Source organism: Bison bison, unplaced genomic scaffold (genome assembly GCF_000754665.1).
Source record: "Bison bison bison isolate TAMUID 2011002044 unplaced genomic scaffold, Bison_UMD1.0 scf7180017864048, whole genome shotgun sequence".
In the NCBI taxonomy this organism is placed as follows: Eukaryota; Metazoa; Chordata; class Mammalia; order Artiodactyla; family Bovidae; genus Bison; species Bison bison.
Window position 1 is genome coordinate 5,142,585 of NW_011494620.1, and position 10,477 is coordinate 5,153,061.

The following is a 10,477-nucleotide window of genomic DNA, read 5'->3' on the forward strand; positions in this document are numbered from 1 at the left end:
ACCATAGCCTTGACTAGCCGGACCTTTGTTGGCAAAGTAATGTCTCTGCTTTTGAATATGCTATCTAGGTTGGTCATAACTTTCCTTCCAAGGAGTAAGTGTCTTTTAATTTCATGGCTGCAGTCACCATCTGCAGTGATTTTGGAGCCCAAAAAAATAAAGTCTACTATATTCCAATATAAAATAAATTTTAAAAAACATATTGGTAGAAACCACACTACAGCTGTTTATGTGAGAGAGCACCCACTGGTTGGACAATTACAAATTCTTCCAGCAGTTCAATATCTGATTCTAAATGAGAAGAGCAAATGAATGAGTTCAGGTGGTTCTAAAAGGCCTACAAGAATTGGGGAAACTTCCTGATAGTCTTTCTGTTTGCCAGAATAATTGATGAACATGAGGGTGGTCCATGACCAGTTAAATACCTTTAGCAACTAAACAACAACAATAAAGCTTAAAAGTCCCTGGCCTATATCCATGATTTTAAGAAACCACAGATTTCTAATCCTGATACTAGGATTTAGATTCCAGCATTTGGCCAATCTGGGAAGCCGTTCTAAGCAGCAAAGGCAGTCCTGCAGTGCTTTAAGCAGAAGGGGCAGAGCTGGGAGGAGGAGGAGAAGCTGTCACCAGTTGAACAGGCTACAAAATTCAAATGGACCCCACATGGGGACAAGGCTATTCCCAAGCTTAAAGTCAACACTGGTTCAAAGAGTACAGCGCAGTTCACCTAGACAATGGTCTCATTTGAGATCACACTAGTTATTTGTCTTCCCAGTATCCAAATTTGTTAGTGTTGGTACTTCCCTGGTGGTCCAGTGGTTAACTCTGCACTTCCAATGCAAAGGGTGCAGGTTCAATCCCTGGTCAGGGAGCTAAAATTCTGCATGCCATGTGGCATGACCAAAAAGAAAAAAAAAAAAAGTGTTAAAAATCAATCAATGAATAAATAAATGCACCATCCTCCCCTGTAGCTAGGTGGCCTTGTGATGGATTTATGACCACATGTGACACTGAAAGCCAAAGAACCATCTTCAATCATGGGGCAACCATAGGGATGAAAGCCACATGCTGGGGACGGCAGGACAAAGAGAGACAAGGACCACCTATCTCCAGAGGTCCAGTTATGTGAGAAGGATCAGCCTATAAACACACCCACGGAGCCCAAAAGGCCCTCATCATTCACAGACCCTGTTGTCCATCAGGAAATGCATAGCTCTTCCTGATACCATTCATAGTTATATCTACAGTTTTGTAATACCCATACTTAGAGCAGATGAAGAAGGCATTGCACAGATGCAAAAAGGATGTCTGCTCTTTTTTTTTTTTTCACTTAATTTGTATTGTCACTTGTTGACTGGTTAGCTGATTTGCTAGCTTTCCTCTGAAAAACCAAGTTCAGCCTGCTGTGATGTCCGTGGAGGCTCCTCACTGGTCCCTCTACACCTCTGAGGGCTCATGTAGCACAGGGAGGATGAACGAAAGGGCTGTGGGGTCCAAGGAACCAGGGGCATGCACATCCCCATTCTGCTGCTTCTTGGCTGCATCTGATCCCTGTCTTTCAAATACGAGTAAAATACTAGCTTCCTAAAATCATTTGGAGGGTTAGATAAGAAAAGGCAGAGAGAGGGCTTAACACAGAGTCTGGCACACGGCAGGTACTCAGTAAATGTTAACTGTTATTCATTACCATTAATATCCTGGAGTTTTTTCAGCCTCCTCCCTGAAATAGGATAAAGACAGTGTCCTTATGTGCTCAGCAGTCTAGTTTCAAGTCATTTTTGAATTTCAGTTAGCTAAATGTATAACAAAATATATTGTTTATCTATCTACATATATATATATATTCATTGATCTATCGATACATATTCATCGGTCCATCCATATATATTCATCCATCTATCTATACTCATCCATCAGGAAAAAAAATCTTTTACATTGCCATGTGTTTTGGAGTTTAGAAATATGGTCACCACATGGGGTCCACTTATCAGTGCTGAAATTTCTCAAATACCAATAGCTTTGTGCTCAGCACTAGTTGTGAAATGTCTACCCAGCCCTCACTTTATATTCACTAGAGGAAAGCAGCAGTCAACATGTCAAATCAGCCAACGAAGCAGTGAGGAGAAATGTCTACCTGAACGTGTCAAGGGCTATATACACGAGCAGACCTCAAGGAAAAGAGGGTAGTGAAAATCACGAGAAAAGCAAGAGTCTGAGTTCACCATTCTGCGGCTACCAGGACAACAACCCCACCCCGCCCTGCCCCACCCAAGCGGTGGGTACATGCTGGATTGTTGACCTTACATCTCTTGCTGAGAGTGCATGTGCGTGCTTAATCTTGTCCGATTCTTTGCGACCCTATGGACTATAGCCCACCAGACTTCCTTTGGAATTTTCCAAACATGAATACTGGAGTGGGTTGCCATTTCCTACTCCAGGGGATCTTCAGGACCCAGGGATCAAACACGCAGCTAGGGCATTGGCAGGTGGTTTCTTTACCAGAGTCACCTGGGAAGCCCCTCTTTGATGAGACCTGCCCTCCACTCCCCATCCCCAGGCTGCAGCAGTGATTACATTCCTGCAGCAGTGCTCCCCTAGAATGGACAGATGACCTGGCTGGGGACCAGTAAGTCCCTTCCCCAGGAATTCTGCAACTGGGACTGGGAGCCTGACATCATCTCTCTCTGCTCATCTAGACTATAACATGTAAAACTCGGGAGCAGCTGACAGCCATGTGGACTAAGTAAGAAACACAGGAAGCCAGTGTGAGCAAGAGAAAAGAATGAAGCAGATACAAACAAACCCATGAGCAGCAGCGAGGTTCCAGTCTTTAGTTCCCTTCCTACGGCCTGAATCCATCCCCGTCCTTGGATTCTGCAAGATACCTGAGCTTCCTGCCAGGTTGATTTCTGTTCACAGTACCAAAAAAACCTAAGACACTCCACCATTTGCGTGCGTGTGTGCTAAGTCACTTCAGTCATGTCCGACTCTGTGCGACCCTATGGACCGTAGCCCACCAGACTCCTCAGTCCATGGGATTCTCCAAGCAAGAATACTGGAGTGGGTGGCCATTTCTTCCTCCAGGGGATCTTCCCAACCCAGGAATCAAACCCACATCTCTTACTTCTCCTGCATTGGCAGGCAGGTTCTTTACCCACCTAGTGCTATCTGACAGCTAGTTTCAGAGTGACCCCTATAAACCAGGGATTTCCCTGATGACTCAGCAGGTGAAGGATCTGCCTGCAATGCAGAAGATACAGGAAACACGGGTTCAATCCCTGGGTCAGGAAGATCCTCTGGAGAAGCAAATGGCAAACCATTCCAGTATTCTTGCCTGGGAAATCCCATGGACAGAGGAGCCTGGTGGGCTCCAGTCTATGGGGTCGCAAGAGTCGGACACGACTTACTGAGTAAACCACCACCTATAAACTGGGGGAGGCCTCACTGTAAAGTAACACACAACACAAGGCTCTATTGCCCCAGTTTTGCCTACCACATTCTAAGTCCTGAGCTGGAGGCCTTGAGAAACACAGTGATAAGCATCCCAGAATGACGGGTAATCAGAAAAATGTCAATGCCTGTGAGTATGTTTACATTTAGAGTGAGCTGAGGGAACGCAGCTGTCAGGAGAGCAGGAGGCGGCCCCACGGAGCATTGCTAATCCCTAGAGCAGTTCTACAAGAGAAAAATTTTCAGTCGCTAAAGCAGAAATGCCCACAGAGATGGGCTTCAGGAGCAGCAGCTCCTGGGCTCTAGAGCACAGGCTCAACAGCTGTGGCTGACGGCCTTAGCTGCTTCCTGGCATGTGAGATGTTCCTGGAACAGGGTTTGAACTTGTGTTTCCTGCATTGGCAGGTGGATTCTTTACCACTGAGCCAGCAGGGAAGCCCAAAAATAAAGTTTAATTAAGCTTACTGAGTCAAACCCAGGCTTCTGGGACTTGGGTTCCCGGCCCCAAACACTGTTACAAGGCATCCAGAAAGGGATAGGTTGCCACACCTAATTTCCCAATACTTCTCTTTATTTATACATTTATTTACTGTGTGCAACATCAGGTTCTCTTATAAAGGTGTCTTAATTATCTCCCTCCACCCCCACCTAATTTTTTAGAAATATAGGCATTTTGGATATCTTTCAATTTCTCCTCTTTCTTCTAAATACCAAAAAAAAGAAAAGAAAACCTCTAAGCACTGACTCCATAAAAGGGGAAGTATACCTTTCAGACTCAGAGGAAGCCAAGAAAGCTCTCCGGTTACCATGCACTGTTTTCCTGGCAGCAGGCAGCAGGGGTAGCGTGGGCATGGCCTCTCAGGGCCAAGTGGGCAGAGCAGGGATTTGCAGGAGGGGGACTTCCGGCTGTATCTTCTCATTTGTCAAGAGAAGCCAACAAGCTGGATTTGTATGTGAAATCCAGATTTTTAAAACTTGGCTACCAATTCAAACTTCTAAGAGCATAGCACATACAGACAAAATCTGTTTGAGGGTGGACCTCAGCCCACTAGTTGCCAATTTATAATGTCCAGTCTTCTGGTGGAGGACAGCTAAACTGGGGGTAGTTAAAATTTCATCCCTACTGCAATATATCGGGCTTCCTGGGTGGCTCAGTTGGTAAAGTATCCACCTGCCAATGCAGGAGATGCAGGTATGATCCCTGGGTTGGGGAAATCCCTGGAGGAGGAAATGGCAATGGCAAACCACTTCAGTATTCTTTCCTTGAAAATCCCATGGATAGAGGAAACCTGGCCAGCCACAGTCAGTCTATGGGGTTGCAAAAAACTTGGACAAGACGGAGAGACTAAACCACCACCTCAATATGCTGGTTTGGCCAAAAAAGTTCATTTGGGTTTTTCCGCGCCATCTACGGAGAAGCCCAAACAAAGTTTTTGGCCAACCCAATACTCCCCATGGAAGACCCAGGATACACTGCCCTTGCCCCCCAGGAGGCCAACGGGGGCAGTGAACACACCGTTTCAGAACAAGATGGCAAATGGAGAGAGAGAAAAGTCTGCAAAAGAGAACACAGGACCGCCACCCACCAGCCACACACCTCCCCTGACCCCTGACTTTCAGGGAGGACAAGCTTGGGAAGTGGCAGTAAAAAGATGACAGAGTAACCCCACCTTGATACATCTAGAGAAAAGACAAAGGGACTCAACCATAAGAAAGCAAACCACCAAAAATTCCACAGCCCCACTTCTGTGTATCCAAGGCGATTCTTAAAATAGTCAAGCCTTAATGAAACCATGACAACAGGCATGGTGGTACCATACATAAAAAATAAAACCAACATGTACTGAGCACCAGCCATGCTCCAGGTACAATGCCAGGTGCTACAGGAATGTCATCTCATGTAAACCTCCCCACAATCCTCAGAGGAATCATTGTTCTCAATTCACAGATGCAGAAAGAGACTCTGAAATCCTGAAGTTTGGGAAAGAGCCAAATGATGCTTTTCCCATTAACTCGCAGACCAGGCTAAAGAAAGTCCAGCTATTATTATAGATACATAATGGCAAAGAGGCAAGAACAACTCATTAGCTACAATAATTAAAAGTGTAAGGGAGTGGGGAGGGTGGAATAGGTGAAGGAGATTAAGAGATACAAATCTCTAGTGGTAAAATAAATAAGCCATGCGGATGAAACATACAAAAGAAGAAACACATCAAAAGTTATATTTTCACCAAATTATGACTAGGATGAAAGACAAATGAATATTCAATGAATCTCTGGGTAAAGAATTAGGAATGATGGAAGGAATTTCAATTTAAGAAAAGGATAGATAGTTAAATAAGAGTGAACATTTTCTATATAAAAAATAAAAAGGCTAACAGGACAGTATAAGACATATCTGGATATATAAAAGAGATATGGTTAGTATTCTTACTATATTTATAAAATATATCTATACATACAAAAAACAAAACAATTGTTCAGGAGAACCAGGAGAAACAGAGGTCAGGAACAGACAATTCACAAAAGGAAAAATTAACAAGTAAACAAGCAAACAGAAAAATATTCATAAATCATTCCAAATATGCAAATTAAACATCAATGAAGTGCCATAATTTATTAAGTAAATTGTGAAGAAATTTTTTATTTTTTATTGGAGTACAGCTGATTTACAATGTTGTGTTCGTTTCAGGTGTACAGCAAGGTGAATCGGTTACACATAGACATATATTCACTCTTTTAGATTCTTTTTGCATGTAAGTCATTATTGAGTATTGAATAGAATTCCCTGGGTTGTACAGTGGGTTCTTATTAGTTATCTATTACATATATAGCAATGTGCATATGTCCATCCCAATCTCCCAATTTAACCTCCTTCCCCCAAAATTTTAAATAATAATACCAGTGGCTGTTCAGATTTGGAAAACTAATACTTCCTGTGTCACTGTAAATATTATAAAGTGGCACAAGCCTTTCAGAAAGCAATATGGCAATCTTCTTACAATTATTCCCAAAGAAATCACCTAAAATCTGGAAGGAAAAACATCTCCACACACAACAAGGTTCATCATAACATTTAAAAAATCTGAAAACAAACAGCCAACAGTCGGTGCTGGATAATCGTCAATGCTGTCCCCTAGTAATCAGGACCTCAAAAGTAGGATGTCTTGTTCATGGTGAGTTCCAGGAGCAAATTCATATAGTACAAGCATTCAATAAATATGGGTGAATACTGAAGGAAAGATATACAGCCACTTAAAATGATTAAAGACTAGGGACCTGGTGGCACAATTTTAAGTAGGGGACAAGAACAGAAAAGTGTATGATTACAGTCCTATTTTTGAAAGTTACATTAGGAAAACTGCTAGAGGGAAATACATACGACATAGTCTGTTCTGAGAGATATATGAGCGATTATTCTTTATTATGGTTATATTATCTTTATTTAAAATATAAACACCCTTCAGAGGATTAAGTAATTATAATAATTACTTAAAATATAAGCTGATCCTTAGAAACTGAGGAAAAGATTAAAAATTTAATAACTAATAGACAACACATAAAATCCCCCAATAGCTCCGTATCACAGGTATATCCACCCAGCTAAAAAGAAAAGCACAGTCAGTCATATAGAGAGGTTAGTACTGACTTTCATAACTTAGATGAGATGTATCATTTCTGAGTCCTAACTCAGTAATAAATGAACACATCACAGGAAACCAAAATACAGCTACTTCAACAGCTGTTCAATTTGCTGCACTCCTGGTTTCTTCTGAACTCTCTTTGGCTTTCAGCTGAAAGGGCTTAGTTAGTTATCTCTTGACCCGGAGGCTTCCAATGAGACAAGGTCAATTCTCTAATCTATGGAAATTCAGAAAAGCAAGACAGGTCAGGGGTGAGGTAGGCTGGTGGGTAAACGTCCCTGAGTTGAACTCTAATGTATTTCCATTTCCTAGAAAACCAAAACTACATACAGACAAAGAGTGTACAAAACTTCCAACAGTTTCTCAATTTTATGTGGCTGCCCAGATGGGAGAGGAGCCTGGGGAAGAATGGATACATGTATATCTATAGCTGAATCCCTTCACTGTTCACCTCAAACTATCACAAATCAGCTATACCCCAACACAAAATAAACAGTTTAAAGAAAAAAAAAAACAACTGTGTTTTCAACCTATTCTGAGTCATGAAATCATCTGCATGAGTCACAACTAGGATTTTATGACGGCTCCGACAAAACAAAATATCAGTGTGCATGTCACAATGAAAGGATACCATTTAACCAAATTTTTGTCCTGGTTATACATGTGTGTTATATGTCCCTATCTATGAATCTCCAGTAGCAAATGCAAATATACTTCTTGCTATGATTTATGGTCCAAAAAGTTTCAAAAGCATTACTCTAGGCAATTCAGGACCTGACTTAGGGCCCAGAAAACCACTCAGAGCTAAACTGTTTAGTACTGATATTTCAAACTGAAGGATTAAACTGTTTAGTACTGATATTTCAAACTGAAGGATTCATCTGGAAATAAGAATGTAGAGAATCCAGTTCAACTAGGTATTAGGCATCGATACAAAACAGACGCCTCTTTAATATTTCATCCAGGAATAAAGGACGGCTACCAGCCAAAGACTCCGGAAAGCATCATTTTACACCATCTCATAAAGCCCGTGGCAAGCCTGCCCCCTCTGAACACTTTCTCCGGCTCCAGGTTTTAGGATCATGGAGGTGTGGAGACTTTACATTTGTCTCATCCCGATGTGGGGTCATCACAGTGCCATACTCACAGACAGGCTGCACTCTCCTTTGCTAGAAGGAGAACTAATGTTTACAGTGTTGAAATGCCAGGTGCCCAAGGTCAATGCAGGGTTCAGCGGGGATCAGACTCCCAGTCTCAGTTCTTTTCCAAGATTCCTTAAATTAAAGACACATGAGAGCACAAAGAGCACTCCCTGGCAAGAGACAAGTAGAGGACTCTGTTTTCCTTTTTGGCCTTATTTGTTGCTTACACCTCTGAAACAATTTTTCAGTTCAGTTCAGTCCCTCAGTCATGTCCAACTCTTTGTGACCCCATGGACTGCAGCACGCCTGGCTTCCCTGTCCATTACCAACTCCCAGAGCTTACTCAAACTCATGTCCACCGAGTCGATGATGCCATCCAACCATCTCATCCTCTGTCGACCCCTTCTCCTCTCGCCTTCAATCTTTCCCAGCATCAGGGTCTTTTCCAAGGAGTCAGTTCTTTGCATCAGGTGGCCTAAGGATTGGAGTTTCAGCTTCAGCATCAGTCCTTGCAATGAATATTCAGGACTGATCTCCTTTAGGATGTACTGGTTTGATCTCCTTGCTAGCCAAGGGATTCTCAAGAGTCTTCCCCACACCACAGTTCAAAAGCATCAATTTTTTGGTGCTCAGCTTTCTTTATAGTCCAATTCTCACATCCATACACGACTACCAGAAAAACCATAGCTTTGACTAGACAGACCTTTGTCGGCAAAGTAACATCTCTGCTTCTTAATATGCTGCCTAGGTTGGTCATAGCTTTTCTTCTAAGGAGCAAGCATCTTGTAATTTCATGACTGTAGTCACCATCTGCAGTGATTTTGGAGCCCAAGAAAATAAAGTCTGTCACTGTTTCCATCGTTTCCCCATCTATTTGCCATGAAGTGATGAGACCGGATACCATGACCTTTGTTTTTCGAATGCTGAGTTTTAAGCCAGCTTTTTCACTCTCCTCTTTCACTTTCATCAAGAGGTTCTTCAATTCCTCTTCACTTTCTGCTATTAGGGTGGTGTCATCTGCATATCTGAGGTTACTGATATTTCTCCCGGCAATCTTGATTCTAATGCTTCATCCAGCCTGGCATTTCACATGATGCACTCTGCATATAAGTTAAATAAGCAGGGTGACAATATACAGTCTTGACGTATTCCTTTCCCAATTTGGAACCAGTCTGTTGTTCCATGTCCAGTTCTAACTGTTGCTTCTTGACCTGCATACAGATTTCTCAGGAGGCAGGTATGGTGGTGGTCTGGTATTCCCATCTCTTTTTAAGAATTTTCCATAGTTTATTGTGACCCACACAGTCAAAGGCTTTAGTAGATGTATTTCTGGAATTCTCTTGCTTTTTCTATGATCCAATGGATAGCGGCAATTTAATCTCTGGTCAAAGTAATACTCAAAATGCTACAACCTAGACTTCAACAGTATGTGAACCAAGAACTTCTAGATGTTCAAGCTGGATTAAGAAAAGGCAGAGGAATCAGAGATCAAATTCTGATACTGTAGTTGAGAAAAAAAAAGTTTGGCTTGATGGACATTTTCTTTTCAGGTAAGTAATTCTGCATATAACTCAGTTTAGAGTGGTGGCTCAAACATAAAGAATCCGCCTGCAATGCAAGAGATCTGGGTTGGATCCCTGGGTCGGGAAGATCCCCTGGAGAAGAGAATGGCTGCCTACTCCAGTATTCTTGTCTGGAGAATTACATGGACAGAGGAGCCTGGCGGGCTGTCTGGTCCATGGGGTCACAAAGAGTTGGACACGACTGAGCAGCTAACACTTTCATTTTTCAGTTTAGGGTTCCAGGTATCAGTAGATCAATACTTAACATAGTCTTAAATCACAATTTACTTACTGACTTCTAAATGGTACTGTTTTAATTTCTCCAAAGCTGTTACTTTTTAATGACATCAAAATGGCTTTCAACAACAAACAAAAAATCTCTCCCTCTCAAAGCTAAATTCACAGTGAAAACTAAGCCAGGGGAAGATGCTGAGCAAGGAAAAAACAGTTTTTCCATTTTTAAAGTTTTGATTTTGTTTGCTTGGAAAAAGATCAACTCTCCAAAGTCTTATCTGACTGCTACTGCCCTATGATATTTTAAAGCCTATTTTTCTTGTTTCAAAATAAGTTTAGTAACACTTGAAATACAAGATAGCTGGCCAGGATCTCACAATCCCAGACGCTTCATTTTAGGAGTCAGAACTGTCTCTCAAACTGTCTCTCAAAACATCTCCCC